A 19,431-nucleotide genomic window follows, 5' to 3' on the forward strand; every position below is an offset into this window, starting at 1 on the left:
AATCCTCAATTTCTAACGCAATTAGGACTTCAAGTAAAGAACGAATAAATTCCATTTTACATAAATATGAAGATTTATCAGCATCAACCTCTGAGACAGAATCCTCTGAACCAGAAGAACCATTATCATAATCAGAATGATGATGTTCATTTAAAAATTCATCTGAAAAATGAGAAGTTTTAAAAGACTTTTTACGTTTACTAGAAGGAGGAATAACAGACATAGCCTTCTTAATGGATTTAGAAACAAAATCTCTTATGTTATCAGGAACACTCTGAGTATTAGATGTTGACGGAACAGCAACAGGTAATGTAACAGTACTAAAGGAAATATTATCTGCATTAACAAGTTTGTCATGACAAACAGTACAAACAGCTGGAGGAACAGATACCATAAGTTTACAGCAGATACACTTAGCTTTGGTAGCTCCAGCACCAGGCAGCGATTTTCCAGAAGTATCTTCTGACTCCGTTTCAACGTGGGACATCTTGCAATATGTAATAGAAAAAACAACATAAAGCAAAATTGATCAAATTCCTTAAATGACAGTTTCAGGAATGGGAAAAAATGCCAGTGAACAAGCTTCTAGCAACCAGAAGCAATAAATAATGAGACTTAAATAATGTGGAGACAATAGTGACGCCCATATTTTTTAGCGCCAAAAATGACGCCCACATTATTTGGCGCCTAAATGCTTTTGGCGCCAAAAATGACGCCACATCCGGAACGGCGACACTTTTGGCGCAAAAGAACGTCAAAAATGATGCAACTTCCGGCGACACGTATGACGCCGGAAACAGAAAAAAAAAATTGCGCCAAAAAAGTCCGCGCCAAGAATGACGCAATAAAATGAAGCATTTTCAGCCCCCGCGAGCCTAACAGCCCACAGGGAAAAAGTCAAATTTTAAGGTAAGAAAAAATTGATTTATTCATAAGCATTATCCCAAATATGAAACTGACTGTCTGAAATAAGGAATGTTGAACATCCTGAGTCAAGGCAAATAAATGTTTGAATACATATATTTAGAACTTTATAAAAAAGTGCCCAACCATAGCTTAGAGTGTCACAGAAAATAAGACTTACTTACCCCAGGACACTCATCTACATGTTGTAGAAAGCCAAACCAGTACTGAAACGAAAATCAGCAGAGGTAATGGTATATATATATATATATATATAAGAGTATATCGTCGATCTGAAAAGGGAGGTAAGAGATGAATCTCTACGACCGAAAACAGAGAACCTATGAAATAGACCCCGTAGAAGGAGATCATTGAATTCAAATAGGCAATACTCTCCTCACATCCCTCTGACATTCACTGCATGCTGAGAGGAAAACCGGGCTCCAACCTGCTGCGGAGCGCATATCAACATAGAATCTAGCACAAACTTACTTCACCACCTCCATAGGAGGCAAAGTTTGTAAAACTGATTTGTGGGTGTGGTGAGGGGTGTATTTATAGGCATTTTGAGGTTTGGGAAACTTTGCCCCTCCTGGTAGGAATGTATATCCCATACGTCACTAGCTCATGGACTCTTGCTAATTACATGAAAGAAATGTGACCAGTGAGGGTAATGTTTTGTAATTTGTAGGTTGAGTTAGACCAGAAAACAGAAGACCATTGGAGTGGAGTTGAACTGCCAAATCCTCATAAAAACCACTTTGAAGTTCTAGCTGGGTCATGAACAGGAATCTTTTTTTCTTCTTCATTAGTGCAATATGTCTAAACCAGAGATGTTGTGGTTTGCTACAGGTCTCTAAATGACCTTTCATGAAATGCGTTTATTAATTCTTACTTTACTCTGGATATCAGACCTTCATCCTTAGCAGGTTGCTTAGCCTTCTCTTGTCAATGTGCATGAGTCAAATTGATTAACTTCTATGCAGATGACCTAATGGTCCAGCCCTTGTCAGGCTTGGAGATAAAAAGGCACAATTCCTAATAGCTCCCAGCCTGAACACTTGTCTCTACGAAAATGGTTTACGCTTAATTACATAAGTCAGTTTTTACTTCACAAATTAAATCACTGAATAGCCGAATATCTGCATAGAAAATAAATATTTTTAAAGCATTTTAAAACTGTTATTTTTCATTGTTTTGCATTCCATGGACATAGCACTTTAAGTATTCTTTGCTGTTGTCATAAACAAAATAAAAATTAGCTCTTATGCTGATCAAGCAATCACTGTGTAGCATGTAAGTGGGTCAGGGATTTCTATAATGTGGAATGTATATCTGACAGTAGAAAAACTACAGGCTTTAGATTTAAATTAAAACAAAAAAACTGTAAAAATAAACAATAAAAGCCCACTGCAAAGATTGTTTCATTGTGCATAATTAAATCTTTTATGGGGAATTTAACTTTGAGTTTAAGATACCTTTAACTCATCAAGATTTCCTGCAATTTCTGTTCTTACTGTTATGCCTAACAAAAACGTGAGCATAATTATTCAAGGGCATAATTATTCAAGGGCTAGTACTGCAGCCACCATATGAAATGTGGTCAGATCTGCTGATCTCACTGAATAGCTATCTAGTTTTACTCTGCTTATAAGTGTGTTAAAGGGACAGTCTACACCAGAAGTTTTATTGTTTAAAAAGATAGGTAATCCCTTTATTACCCATTCCCTAGTTTTGCACAACCAATACAGTTTTATTAATGTACTTTTTACCTCTGTGATTATCTTGGATCTAAGCATTTGCAAACTGCCCCCTTACTTCAGTTCTTTTGACAGACATCCATTTTAGCCAATCACAGCTGGCTCACCTGAACTCCACGTGCGTGAGCACAGTGTTATCTATATGACACACATGAACTAACACCCTCTAGTGGTGCAAAACTGTCAAAATGCCCTGAGAGAAGAGGCGGCCTTCAAGGGCTTAGAAATTAGCATATGAACCTCCTAGGTTTAGCTTTAAACTAAGAATACCAAGAGAACAAAGCAAAATTGGTGATAAAAGTAAATTGGAAAATTGTTTAACCCCTTAATGACCACAGCACTTTTCCATTTTCTGTCCGTTTGGGACCAAGGCTATTTTTACATTTTTGCGGTGTTTGTGTTTAGCTGTAATTTTCCTCTTACTCATTTACTGTACCCACACATATTATATACCATTTTTCTCGCCATTAAATGGACTTTCAAAATCTACCATTTTTTTCATCATATCTTATAATTTGCTATAAAAAAAATACAAAATATGATGAAAAAATGGAAAAAAAAACACACTTTGTCTAACTTTGACCCCCAAAATCTGTTACACATCTACAACCACCAAAAAACACCCATGCTAAATAGTTTCTAAATTTTGTCCTGAGTTTAGAAATACCCAATGTTTACATGTTCTTTGCAAGTTATAAAGCAATAAATACAAGTAGCACTTTGCTATTTCCAAACCACTTTTTTTCAAAATTAGCGTTAGTTACATTGGGACACTGATATCTGTCTGGAATCCCTGAATATCCATTGACATGTATATATATTTATTTAGAAGACATCCAAAAGTATTGATCTAGACCCATTTTGGCATATTTCATGCCACCATTTCACCGCCAAATGCGATCAAATAAAAAAAATTGTTCACTTTTTCACAAATTTTTTCACAAACTTTAGGTTTCTCACTGAAATTATTTACAAACAACTTGTGCAATTATTGCACAAATGGTTTTAAATGCTTCTCTGGGATCCCCTTTCTTTAGAAATAGCAGACATGTATGGCTTTGGTGTTGCTTTTTGGTAATTAGAAGGCTGCTAAATGCCACTGTGCACCACATGTGTATTATGCCCAGCAGAGAATGGGTTAATTAGGGAGTATGTAGGGAGCTTCTAGGGTTAATTTTAGCTGTAGTATAGTGTAGTAGACAACCCCAAGTATTGATCTAGGCCCATTTTGGTATATTTCATGCCACCATTTCACCGCCAAATGCGATCAAATAAAAAAAATTGTTCACTTTTTCACAAATTTTTTCACAAACTTTAGGTTTCTCACTGAAATTATTTACAAACAACTTGTGCAATTATTGCACAAATGGTTTTAAATGCTTCTCTGGGATCCCCTTTCTTTAGAAATAGCAGACATTTATGGCTTTGGCGTTGCTTTTTGGTAATTAGAAGGCCGCTAAATGCTGCTGCGCACCACACGTGTATTATGCCCAGCAGTGAAGGGGTTAATTAGGTAGTATGTAGGTAGTTTGCAGGGTTAATTTTAGCTTTAGTGTAGAGATCAGCCTCCCACCTGACACATCACACCCCCTGATCCCTCCCAAACAGCTCCCTTCCCTCCCCCACCCCACAATTGTCCCCGCCATCTTAAGTACTGGCAGAAAGTCTGCCAGTACTAAAATAAAAGGCATCTTTGAATATTTAAAAAAAAAAAAAAAAAAGGAGCATATGTACATATGCTGCTATGTAGGATCCCCTCTTAGCCCCCAACCTCCCAGATCCCCCCTAAAACAGCTCTCTAACCCCCCCTCTGCCTTATTGGGGGCCATCTTGGGTACTGGCAGCTGTCTGCCAGTACCCAGTTTGCATCAAAAAAATGGTTTTATTATTTTCTTTTTCTTTTTTTCTGTAGTGTAGCTTCCCCCCCACAGACTAACATCCCACCAGCCATACCGATCTAGCTAAATTAAAAATGATGTACCCCTTTTTCCCCACTTCAAATTCAAATATTTCTGTAGTGTAGCGGTTCCCACCCGCTCCTTCCCCGTGCACGCGGCCGCCCGATGGCTCTCTCTGCATCGGATGGCTAAAAATGGTTATTGCAGGATGCCTCGATATCGAGGCATCACTGCAATAACCGGAAAGCAGCTGGAAGCTAGCAGAATCGCTTCCAGCTGCTTTCCACACCGAGGACGTGCAGGGTACGTCCTCAGGCGTTAACTGCCTTTTTTTTTTTGAGGACGTACCCTGCACGTCCTCGGTCGTTAAGGGGTTAAAATTACATTCTCTATCTAAATCATGAAAGTTTATTTTGGACTAGACTGTCCCTTTAAATTGGCTGTAGCATGATGTCATAAATGTTTTTCACTGCCATTGCCTGAATGAATGATTGTATTTGGCAAAATTATTATCAAAATTATTATTATTATTATTATTATTATTTATTTGTATAGCGCCGCCAAATTCTGTAGTGCTGGACTAAATGTAACTTTCATGATTTAGATACAGCATGCAAGTCTTTTTAAATGCACCAGATCCTACTGAGCATGTGCAAGAGCTAATAGTACATACTTGTATGAGTCTAAGATTAGCTGTTAGCTGTCACATGATACAGGGGCAGGGAAATGGAAGGAAACATTAAAATTTGTCAAACAAAAATTCAATGCTCATTTGAAAATCAGTAAGTGGTATTGCATTGCCTTTCTATTATGTATTTGCTGATTATGCAGTTCTGCTATATTCAATGTCCCCTCAACTATAAACGTAAGGGTGTTTGTGGTATGGGGATTTTAGACTCCTGTATCTGATAAACAGTTTCTACTAAAGATGCCACTACAAAATTAAATACATAGAAACACTGTAATCGATGCACCATGACATTGTCCAGCAGTGGGCAAACTACTGGTGTGTAATAAGTAAAAAAATAATTCAAATAATTTACAGACAAACGTGAGATTAGCAGTCAAAAAAGTATCATCGTCTGTCTACACCATATTGTAGATGTTTTGCCAATACCAGAACAGTCATCCTTGTAGCATGACTAAGATAAGCTGAAATAAGATAAGATAAGAGAGACAAGGAGAATTATAGCAAAATCTAATATTGAACTGGCTTTAGGACACAACACATAAAGCAAATATTAAAGGGGCAGTGTACTGTAAAATAGGTTTTACCTTAAAGGGACAGTCTAGTCCAAAATAAACTCATGATTCACATAGAGAATGTAATTTTAAACATTTTTTCAATTTACTGTTATCACCAATTTTGCTTTGTTCACTTGGTATTCTTAGTTGAAAGCTAAACCTAGGAGGTTCATATGCTAATTTCTAACCCCTTGAAGGCCGCCTCTTCTCTCAGGGCATTTTGACAGTTTTTCACCACTAGAGGATGTTAGCTCATGTGTGTCATAGATAACACTGCTCATGCACGTGGAGTTCAAGTGAGCCAGCTCTGATTGCCCCCTTATTTCAGTTCTTTTGACAGACTTCCATTTTAGCCAGTTTGAAGAGGCTTAGATACAAGGTAATCACAGAGGTAAAAATTGTATTTATATAACTGTTGGTTATGCAAAACAAGGGAATGGGTAATAAAGGGATTATCTATCTTTTTAAACAATAACAATTTTGGTGTAGACTGTCCCTTTAATGCATTTCCAATTACTTGGTATACAAGCTGCTAAATATAAAATGAATGAGAAATTACTCCTTTGGGTTTATTTTTATGTTTGAACTTGCTGATTTTGTTGTTTGAAACCACAACCTATCAAAATGGTTTGAGCTTGCAGGGAAATCAGATATCCTTAGTTTATAGCTATCTGTATACACACATGCTTCTTTATATTATATCTGTAAACAAAAGCCTAATACTTAGAACAATTAAAAATTAACATTTTATTGCTTATCTCTTCTTCCTCCTACTGGGAGTGTAATATGTTCTGCTGGATATGTTAATACAGGTTTTCTTTAATCTATACTTAAGTATATAATTTTTTAGAATAGGTAAACATACCACAGGAAAAAGCGAAATTTATGCTTGATTGATAGTCATTTCTTTCATGGTGGTGAGAGTCCATGATCCATTATTCCAGGGAACTAATACCCAAGTTGTGGAGTCCACAAGTAATAAGACATAAAGGGCGGGATTTAGAAACAACTTTTTTCACTGAAAAACTTAATCCACAAAAACCCCAAAAGGGCATTTTTTTTTTTTAAAACAATCAGGCAAAAATCAAGCTGAGAAAACCGCCTAAAGGACCTTCCTACCAAAAGACTGCCTTAGAAGCAAAAAACATCAAAAATTGTAGAATTTGGTAAAAGTATGTAAAGAAAACCAAGTATCTGCCTTGCATATTTGGTCAACTGAAGCTTTAGGGGCCGAATTATCAAGCGGCGGGCGGATGCAATGCCGCCCCCTGCACATTCGCGGCCAATCGGCCGCTAGCAGAGGGTGTCAATCATTGTGATCATATTTTGTACTTTCTTAGAACCAGAAAAGTTAACAAACTAGAAATTTGTCTGAAATTCTTAGTAGCAATTTAATACTTCAATGCTCTAACATCCAAATTATGCAAAGATCTCTCTGAAGCATTCTTGGGATTAGGACACAAAGAAGGGACTACAATTTCCTGACTAACATTGTCTGAAGACACACCTTTAGGCAAGAAATCAAACTTAGTCCTTAAGATTGACTTATCCTGAGTAAAGATAACGAGGGTCACAAGACAGAGCAGAAAATTTAGAAACCCTTCTAGCGGAAGAGATAGCCAAAAGGAACAAAATCTTCCAAGAAAGAAGCGTAATATCCACTTTATGCATAGGCTCAAAAGGAGTTGCCTGCAAAACCTTTAACACCAAGTTAAGACTCCAGCTAGGGGCAATTGGCTTGATTACAGGCTTAATTCATGCCAAGGCCTGAAAAAAACAAAATGTCAGGGAGAATAGTAATCTTCCTATGAAACAAAACTGAAAACGCAGAAATCTGCCCTTTCAAAGAGCTGTCAGAGAGGCCCTTATCCAATCCATCCTGTAGGAACTCCTAAATTCTATGAATTTTGAAAAGAATGCCTGGAAAAACCATGATCTATACACCAAGCAATAGCCTTCCAGACCTTATAATAAATCCTTCTAGCCACAAGCTTACGAGCCTGGATTGAAGTTTCAATCACAAAATCTGAGAAACCCCTATGAAATAACCGTTCAATCTCTATGCCATCAAGCTTAGAGATTTGAGATACGGATGGAAAAACTGACTTTAAGACAGACGGTCTGGATACAGAGGAAGTGGCCAAGGAGGGCAACTGGACATCTGAACCAGATTTGCATACCAAATTCTGCGAGGCCAAGCTGGAGCAATCAGGATTACTGATGATTTCTCTAGCCGTATCTTGGAAGAAAAAAAAAGTACCAGGAGGAAACAGATAAGCAAGCTGAAAAGACCAATGAGCTACTAGAGCATCCACAAACTCTGACTGAGAGTCCCTGGACCTCGCAAAGTACCTGGGAAGTTGCTTGTGCAAATGAGAAGCCATCAGATCTATCTCTGGAAGACCCCAAAGACCCACAATCTGATTGAGCACATCCTGGTGAAGAGATTAATTCCCTGGATTCAGACAGAGACTGAAGAAACAGTATTCCTGGCCTCAGGAGACATGGCACTAGTAGAAGGTAAATTCTGGACTGACCTTTTAGGCTTAAGCAGGAGAGCTGACAACACTTCAAAAACTGAAGATTTGATGAGATTGTTCACTTCCAATGCAAAATCTGTAGAGCTCCCTATAGAGAAACATCAGCCTTTTTACAAATAAACACACTTAATATAAATAGTAAGGTGTTCAGGGGACTTGGCTTCTAAGGTAGATTTAGGGACAGAATCTGAAAGCACCATTATAGCATTGAACTACAATAGCATGAAATACCCTTTAACAAATCTCTTGAGGAATGGAAAACTTACTCTTGCCTAAAAAACATGTACTCGAAACCAAACTGAAAAACGTCACAGGGGACAAGTAAACCGTCATCTGAAGCCTGGATAATGCTCTGCTGAATAGGAAGATAAGCGCAAAAACTCAACTTAGATAAGCTCTCCAAACCCGACATGCGCAGAAGGCATAGGTACGCTAACCTGAGCGTTAACCCGAAAGCCAAGGAGCAGGAAAAAGCAAATGCTCCAGAGTGTGCATAAAACCCAACGTGCGCAATCCTGAGAGCTCATGAACAACACCAACCCAAAGCGTGCAGACCCATAAACCTGATGCGTGCAAAATACCTAACAAAAGGGAATATATAGATTCTGCCCCAAGACTGTATATATAAATACATATATAACTATAGATACCCCCATAAGGCTATGAGTGTCATATATATAAAAATCTGATACTTAACAACAGACACTCATCATAGTAGAAAGACAAACCAATACTCAAGCATATCAGCAGAGGTTATGCAATAGGAGTGTATTGTAGATACATAGAAGGCAAAAGACAAGTCCCTGCGACCAGTTATGGAAGGTCTGACAAATTTTCCCATGAGGTGAAAAAAAGAGCCACTAGCCATACCCTATATACAGTATATCCCTAGACTGAAAACCACTCTCTCTGTAGAATTAAATGCCATTTCAAATGCCAAAATAAAGTAAAAGGAGCCATTTCTAAAGAATGAATACACTCCAGCATGTAAAATGGATCATTTGAAAAAAAATTAAAGTGGAGAAAAATTTAGGATAAACTGTCCCTTTAAATGCTCATTACATTATCTGCTACATTGCAAAATGTCTGCATGCAATAAATGTTTTAAAGCATTTAACATTTTCATTTTGTTAGCAAAATGTGCATTGTCTTGCAGCCCAATGACATACACTTTGAAAAAGCCTTTTGAGAATTGATAATCTAATCTAATGTGACCAGATAAAAAGCTCCTTCACTGGTCAAGCAATCACTGCGTACAAAGTTGTAGGGTAATCATTTTTTTTAGGATGCACATTAGGAATTGGATTTTGAGTCTAATGTCTAACTGATTATACTACGGTAAGATATTGGATTCACAGATCTGAAACAAAAGTTAACTGGAATGGAACTTGCTATATTATGTGGCAGTAGCGCCACCTGTAGGAAACCCTATTTATAATAAAGTTAGAAAACACCAATGTTATGACAGTCAACTATTTGGCGATTCTTCTTTACTACTCACATAGCTTTTTAAAGAAATAACAGAAGATAAACACATTAAAAACAACTAATTGCAATAAACAGAGAGACCACTGAAAACACAAAGTTCAGAGGCGCAGGACATCAGTGACTATAAACTACACAAAGTGTGCCCAGCCCTATTCTTTTTTTGCTGCTGAGATAAGTAAAAAAAAAATTGTTCCTGCATTTTCTGCTTCCTAAACATTATATATATATATATATAAATTTGATTCCCTTTTTTGTCATATGACTAAAGTACTTTTAAAGGGACACTCAAGTCAAAATTAAAAGGGACATGAAACCCAAAATTTTACTTTCATGATTTAGGTGGAACATACAATTTTAAACAAAATTTCCAGTTTACTTTTATTATTGAATTTGTTCCATTTTCTTGCTCTTGGTATCATTTGTTGAAGGAGCAGCAATGCACTACTGGTTTCTAACTAAACACATGAGTGAGCCAATGACAATCGGTATATATAATGTAATATAGAATATAACTAAATTGGAAAGTTGTTTAAAATTGTATGCTCTGTCTAAATCATGAATGTCTTATGACTTTACTGTCCTTTTAAAGTTTCATGATTCAGATATAGCAGCAATTTTAAACAACTTTCCAATTTACTTCCATTAACAAAATGTGCACAGTCTTTATATTTACACTTTTTTTTAAATCACTGGCTCTTACTGAGCATGTATATGAATTTAAAGAGTATACATATATGCATTTGTGATTGGCTGATGTACAGCAGGAGTGGAAAAAGACATAACTTTGAAATTTGTAAAAATAAAATCTACAACTCATTTGAAATTGAGATTAAGTGCTATTTCATTATGCAAATCTACTGTATTAACTGCTTATTAACTTCCGTTTCTGGCGGACCAGAAACGATGGGGCTTCGATGTAGCATCCGCTGGTTAATATATTGACCCCTATGTATAATAGCATATTAAAACAAACTTGTTCATAGATATTCACACTCACATACTATCTCACACTCACACAAACTTTCTCCCACACATTCCCTCTCACATACACACAAATACACTCACTCTTTGGCACATAGAAAAAGGACAGACACACACAAAGACACTTACAAAAAAACACTCACAGACACACACACACACACACACTCTCTCTCACATACAAAGACACACACACACACAAAGACGCTTAGACACAAAGACGCTTACACACAAAGACGCTTACACACTCACATACAAAGACACACACTCACATACAGACACTTACACACACACTCTCACATACAAAAACACACACAGACACACTCTCACAAAGACTTACACACACTCACATACAGACACTCACATACAAAGACACTTACAGACACTTACAGACACACACACACACAGACACTTACACGCACACTCAAATACAGACACTCACATACAAAGACACTTACACACACACTCAAATACGGACACTTACACACAAAGACACTCTCACACAAAGATACACACACTCTCACAAACAGACACTCTCACATACAAAGACACTTACAGACACACACAGACACTTACACGCACACTCAAATACAGACACTTACACACAAAGACACTTACTCACATAATCAAAGACACTCACATAATCAAAGACACTCTCACATACAGACACTCACACACACACAAAGACACTTACAGACAGACACACAAAGACACTTACAGACAGACACACAAAGACACACTCACAAAGACACTTACACTCTCAGATACAAAGACACTTACACACACACATACAAAGACACTTACAGACAGACACACACATACAAAGACACTTACAGACAGACACACAAAGACACTTACAGACAGACACACACAAAGACACACTCACAAAGACACTTACACTCAGATACAAAGACACTTACAGACAGACACACACACACACAAAGACACTTACAGACAGACAGACACACATACAAAGACACTTACAGACAGACACACAAAGACACTTACAGACTTACAGACAGACACACAAAGACACTTACAGACAGACACACACACACACAAAGACACTTACAGACAGACACACACACACACAAAGACACTTACAGACAGACACACACACACACAAAGACACTTACAGACAGACACACACACACACAAAGACACTTACAGACAGACACACACACAAAGACACTTACAGACAGACACACACACACACAAAGACACTTACAGACACACATACAAAGACACTTACAGACACACACACAAAGACACTTACAGACAGACACACACACACAAAGACACTTACAGACAGACACACACACACACAAAGACACTTACAGACAGACACACACACACACAAAGACACTTACAGACAGACACACACACACACAAAGACACTTACAGACAGACACACACACACAAAGACACTTACACACACACATACAAAGACACTTACAGACAGACACACACACATACAAAGACACTTACAGACAGACACACACACACACAAAGACACTTACAGACAGACACACATACAAAGACACTTACAGACAGACACACATACAAAGACACTTACAGACAGACACACACACAAAGACACTTACAGACAGACACACACACAAACAAAGACACTTACAGACACACACACACACACACACAAAGACACTTACAGACAGACACACACACATACAAAGACACTTACAGACAGACACACATACAAAGACACTTACAGACAGACACACATACAAAGACACTTACAGACACACACACAAAGACACTTACAGACAGACACACACACACACAAAGACACTTACAGACAGACACACACACAAAGACACAGACAGACACACACACATACAAAGACACTTACAGACAGACACACACACAAAGACACTTACAGACAGACACACACAAAGACACTTACAGACAGACACACACACACACAAAGACACTTACAGACAGACACACATACAAAGACACTTACAGACAGACACACACACAAAGACACTTACAGACAGACACACACACACACAAAGACACTTACAGACAGACACACACACAAAGACACAGACAGACACACACACATACAAAGACACTTACAGACAGACACACACACAAAGACACTTACAGACAGACACACATACAAAGACACTTACAGACAGACACACACACAAAGACACTTACAGACAGACACACACACACACAAAGACACTTACAGACAGACACACATACAAAGACACTTACAGACAGACACACACACAAAGACACTTACAGACAGACACACACACATACAAAGACACTTACAGACAGACACACACACAAAGACACTTACAGACAGACACACACACAAAGACACTTACAGACAGACACACACACACACAAAGACACTTACAGACAGACACACACACACACAAAGACACTTACAGACAGACACACACACACACAAAGACACTTACAGACAGACACACACACACACAAAGACACTTACAGACAGACACACACACACACAAAGACACTTACAGACAGACACACACACACAAAGACACTTACAGACAGACACACACACACAAAGACACTTACAAACAGACACACACACACACAAAGACACTTACAGACAGACACACACACACAAAGACACTTACAGACAGACACACACACAAAGACACTTACAGACAGACACACACACAAAGACACTTACAGACAGACACACACACACAGACACACACAAAGACACTTACAGACAGACACACTACACATACAAAGACACTTACAGACAGACACACACACACAAAGACACTTACAGACAGACACACTTCCACACAAAGACACTTACTCACATAATCAAAGACACTCACACAAAGACACTTACACACACACACACACACAGACACACACACACTCTCTCATATACAAAAACACACTCACATACAGACACTTACACGCACACTCAAATACAGACAGACACTCACATACAAAAGACACTTACACAAACACTCCCACACAAAGACACAGCAAGAGAGAAATAACTGTAGGCACGTTCAGTATGTTGCAAATGCACGTCAACTTTTTTGGCTGTTTGTTTCCTACCAAACCCGGACATGCCTGACTCAGCTTCAAACCCAGACAAACAAATGGAAACCCAAACTGTTCTGGTCATTCCCAGAAAAGTGGCTCTTACCCAGACAAGTGGCAACCTTAATATTAACTCCTGTTTCCCATTTACAACAAATACTATTTTAAAAAAAAATGTCCTTTTACTTCTCTTGTAATCTTATTTATCATACTCTTTTTTGCTTTATCATATCCAAATACTTTAGGAGCCGTTAGTCTTCAGCCAATCTCCCTTCTCTGATGCCAGAGTAAGTTTTTAAAATTTAAATAGTTTAAAATCGCATACCCTATATGAATCAATAAAGTTTAATTTTAACTAGACTGTCCCGTTAAAACAAATGTAGCTTTAGGTTGTGAAAGGAGAAGGTCCATCAGGATATTAAGGGCAAAAATTATAAATAAATATAGGTTTATTATGTATAAGCGATATGACTAAATACCTTGCATCGCCAATTCTAAACGGTTTCCGTGCAATCTCCTCCTAAAATCGGGCATGTTTCCAAACCCCCTGCGAGGCTAATTTGCATTAGCCAATCACAGTGGGCAACCTGGGTTCTCACTGTTTCTTCATTTCCTTATTTTTCAGCAGTACCCCACGCATGCGCTCTAACTCAGTGTATCTTATGCATGCGCAATGTTCTGGAGAGCTTTGGACTGACTTCACAAGTTTGCTGACTTAGTTCCTAAGACACTGCTGGCAAAGACCTTCATGGTGGATGCTACGTATGCGTGAGCCGAAAGTAAACAATATGCATGCGTCAACGGATAACGATATCTATATTAGCATATGTAAATGAGTGCCACATGATTTTTTGTTGTTGTACAGCATCTCTTGTTGCATCATGAAGTAGAATAAAATATAGATTTTAAACTTTTTAAACACTTACGGCCAGATAACTAGTTTTGCGGTATGAGGGGTGCGGTGTTAATTTGCACGTTATTCTCACCGCTCACTTACCTACAGCGCTGGTATCACAGGTTTTTCTAAACCCGGTGTAAAAAGGCAAGAAGTGAGCATAAAGCAAAATTATGCTCCATACCGCACTCCAATACCAGCGCTGCTTAAGTCAGTAGTGAGCTGGTTGTACCTGCTCATGCACAATTTTCCCAGACATCAATGGGGAGAGCTGGCTGAGAGAAAGTCTAACACCTGCTAAAAAGCAGCGTAAAGCTCAGTAACGCAGCCCCATTGATTCCTATGGGGAAACAAAATTTATGTTTACACCTAACACCCTAACATGAACCCCGAGTCTAAACACCCCTAATCTTACATTTATTAATCCCTAATCTGCTGCCCCCGACACCTACATTATATTTATTAACCCCTAATCTGCCGCTCTGGACATCGCCGCCATCTACATTATACTTATGAACCCCTAATCTGCTGCCCCCAACATCGCCAACACCTACATTATATTTATTAACCCCTAATCTGCTGCCCACAACATCGCCGACACCTACATAATGCTATTAACCCCTAATCTGCCACCCTCAACATCGCCGCCACTATAATAAACATATTAACCTCTAAACCGCCGTACTCCCGCAATTTTAAATGAAATTTAAAATGTTTTGTATTTCTGCTTGCTTTCACCTTGATGAAATATATGTAGTGAAAGATCCATAATGGCAGATGTGGATCTAAAAGAATTTGTCTGTTTAAAGAGTCATGGCGGTCACAGCATTCTTTTCTGCAGAAATCTAGAAGAGGTCCACAATTTGCTTTTTGTGAATATTGCAGATGTGACTTTTCTGTTGGTCATGGTGGTTTCAACGATATAAAAAGGGACATTGCTACAGATAAACATGCAGCTAGTGCCAAGGCTGTAACAGTCAAAAGCTGGGTCTTCATTTTATTTCTGTTTCCATACCCCCCAACTGTCCCGATTTTAGGGGTCTGTCCCGAGTTGATAGCCATCTGTCCCGATTTGCCCCAGGCATTTTAAAAAAAAAAATTTATTATTTTTTTTTTTTTTTAATTCTATTGGGCCCATACTCAGAAGCAGCTGGCTTTGCTCTCACAGGGTTAGATAACTGTTATATTCCCTGTGGAAAAGGAATGGTGTGTGGGTTAAGCAGGAGTAATAAGGCTGTATACACTCTGACCACGGGTAATGGTGACCTCTCTAACCTACCTCTGGTAATGATGATATCTAACCCCTGGTGATAATACTAGCATGCCTTCAGTTTTATACAATGAGCAGTGCTAATACCAGGGTAACGAACAGTGTAACGAACAGTGGCAGCCGCAGACTGCCAGCTAATGTGCTTGCCAACCCCAGGACCCCATACAATGAATTACAGATACCCATATATGATGTAGTTTGTGTGTCTATCTGTATCCATAACTGTGTGTGTATCTGCATGTGTAAGTGTATGCTATGTAGTGTGTGTGTGTATCTGCATGTGTAAGTGTATGCTATGTAGTGTGTGTGTGTGTGCGCGCGTGTGTATCTGCATGTGTAAGTGTATGCTATGTAGCGTGCTACTGTGCATTTTTGCTGACTTTAAAGGCCAGAATCTAGAATATTAATGGGGAATGCAGAGAGTAGTTTTAAAGAATTTATTAATAAATGTGCAATTAAGATAAAAATAGTTAGCAATGTCTCTGGCTCTGCAAAGGTTAATTAAATACAGAGCGCACATAGCTATACCAGTGGTTTGAGCTTGTGTTTGATTTGCTGCCTAAGTGTATTAATATATGACTTTATTTAGAATTTTATTTTTATTACTTTGGTCTTCTGATTTTTTTAAGCCACGCCCACCACATTTCAATTTTTTTGCGGGTGGGGGGGGGTGTCCCTCTTTTGAATTTTGAAATGTTGGGAGGTATGTGTTTCTGAGTCAAAAATGACTGAGAATGTAACAAGAGCTGAAGTTTTATTTGGAGGGTTTCTAGTGTAGCATAACATTGTGATTACAAGTAGTGACCATGTAAAACATCTCTTTAAAAAAAGGTTTCCTGAAAAATATGCATGTGCTTCAACAAAAACAACTCACATACTGCAGGGTGCAGTAGCTACTGAAGCACTTTAAAATGTTAGATCTACAATAGAAAGTAGGGGGAAATATTTTGGATTATCTCTAGATGCAAGCTCTGATGAGTTTGACAAATATTCCCCTGTCTTAGTGACTTATGAGCACCCAGACAGGACTAATTGTAACAGAGTTTCTAGATATGGTGGCCTGCAAGTCAAATAGATCGCAGGAATTGTTTGATTCAGTCAATGATATGTTATTAAAACAGAACATTGACTGGAACAAATGTGCAACATATTCAGCTGATAATGCTGCTAACATGCAGGGTAAGCACAATAGTGTAAGATCTAGAATTATAGCCAAGCAGAGCTCACAGCAGAAAGTATACGCTGTTGGCTGTCCTTGTCATCTAGTGCACTTAATGGCAGAGCATGCTTCAAAGATGTTATCAATTAACATAGAGGACTTAATAATCAATATTTATTATCACTTCCAGAAAAGTGTTGAGTGGCCTCACTAAATGATTATATGGCATTTTGTAATACAAATGTCAGGAAGATTGTTAAGCATGTAAAAACTTGCTGGCTTTCCCTAGAAAAATCTATAGAAAGGACTTTGTCCTGGGATGGACTGTATGCTTATTTCATCAGCACTTTTGAAGATGAGCCTCAAAGCTCTCTTGGTGCCAGGGAGCACAGAATTACAACGAAAATTAAAAACCCCTATGACAAAAGTGTACCTGCATGCAGTGTTACCCATCTTTAAAGGGACAGTCTACACCAGAATTGTTATTGTTTTAAAAGATAGATAATCCCTTTATTAACCATTTCCCAGTTTTGCATAACCAACACATTTATAATAATATACTTTTAACCTCTGTGATTATCTTGTATCTAAGCCTCTGCAAACTGCCCCTTTTTTCAGTTTTTGACAGACTTGCAGTCTAGCCAATCAGTGCCTGCTCCCAGATTACTTCACGTGCACGAGCACAGTGTTATCTATATGAAATATGTGAACTAACACCCTCTAGTGGTGAAAAACTGTTAAAATGCAATCTGAAAGAGGTGGGCTTCAAGGTCTAAGAAATTAGCATATGAACCTCCTAGGTTAAGCTTTCAACTAAGAATACCAAGAGAACAAAGCAAAATTGGTGATAAAAGTAAATTGGAAAATTGTTTAAAATTACATGCTCTATCTGAATCATGAAAGTTTATTTTGGCCTAGACTGTTCCTTTAATAAGTTCAACCTTTAAATGCAGACAGAAGAGCCAAAAATTCACCCTTTATATACTGCTATGATGTCCTTGTACAAGGGCATATTGGTGAGGTTTGTGCAGCCAGGAGTCATAGCAGGAAGCCAGTGTTTAAAATATATAGACTACTGGGACTGTAATGTACCAGCCAGAGAACTCCTCTTGAGACAACCAATTATGCTCGGAGAGAAACTTTAATAAATACTGCACCAAACTTAAAATTTTTGTGAGGCTGTGCAGTTTTAAGTAAAAGGTTTGGATTATATGAAAAAAGCAATGCCTCTAGATCTGGTTCTCCAAAATCTGACCTTCATTAAACAATCAAATCGCCTGTCATCAACATTAAGCAACCTTCATGTGGTAATTTAGGTTTCCTGATGTTGTCCATGCACATCAAACGATAATCTATTTGGAGAATTTAGGGACTACCAGACCTGTGATGTTTTGCCCCAGACTGATGGCAGTGTGAGGATAGCTAAGGTCTGGCATGATATTTCACAGATTAAACCCAGATTTCCTACATTGCGCAGTCTAGTAAAATTCCTGTTCCTTATTCCACACAGCAATGTTTCATGCGAAAGACACTTCAGTATTGTTAGAAAATTACTGACCAAAGAAGCTTACTAGGTAAAAATCCTCTTACCCAACAGCCAGCCCGTAGTGTATATGAGGAAACAACTTGTGTAAGAAACTCTATGCGCTATACTCCAGCCAAGATTAATATTTTTTTCACAAATCAAGTGTTATGAGTGGCAAACTTCCCCTCAGCTCCTTAAGCAGGCGAAATCTGCAACTTACACCAACTTGTCAAGCAGAAGGGAACACACTGCAACACAGATCAGTGGGAAGTAATCTTGATCTGAATGCATTGGTGTGTGCTGTTAAACACAATTTGTTTTCTTTCATGATTCAGATTGAGCAGAAAATATTCCAATTTACTTCTGTCATCTATTTGCTTCATTCTTTTGATATACTTTGTTAAATAGTATACCTAGGTAGGCTCAGGAACAGCAATGCACTACTGGAACCTAGCTGCCAATTGGTGGCTGCACATATATCTCTTATTGGCTCATCCAGTGTGTTCCCATAGCTACCATTAGTGCATTGCTGCCTACTCCTAATCTTAGATACACAGAGAATGAAGGAAATTTGATAATATATGTAAATTGGAAAGGTAATTTAACTTTGCATGCTCTATCAGAATTATGCAAGAAAATTTTTGGGTTTCTTGTCCAGTTAACAGAATGTTTGTTATGTTGCCAAGAATGCCATTTCC

At 38.1% G+C, this 19,431-nt stretch overlaps 1 protein-coding gene across 1 annotated transcript in view; it reads right to left on the reverse strand.

Moving 5' to 3' along the window:
• CDNF (cerebral dopamine neurotrophic factor) overlaps positions 1-19,431 on the reverse strand; it is a 76,430-nt gene that overhangs the window by 36,047 nt on the left and 20,952 nt on the right. The window lies entirely within an intron of this gene.

Source organism: Bombina bombina, chromosome 6, assembly GCF_027579735.1.
Source record: "Bombina bombina isolate aBomBom1 chromosome 6, aBomBom1.pri, whole genome shotgun sequence".
Lineage (NCBI taxonomy): Eukaryota > Metazoa > Chordata > Amphibia > Anura > Bombinatoridae > Bombina > Bombina bombina.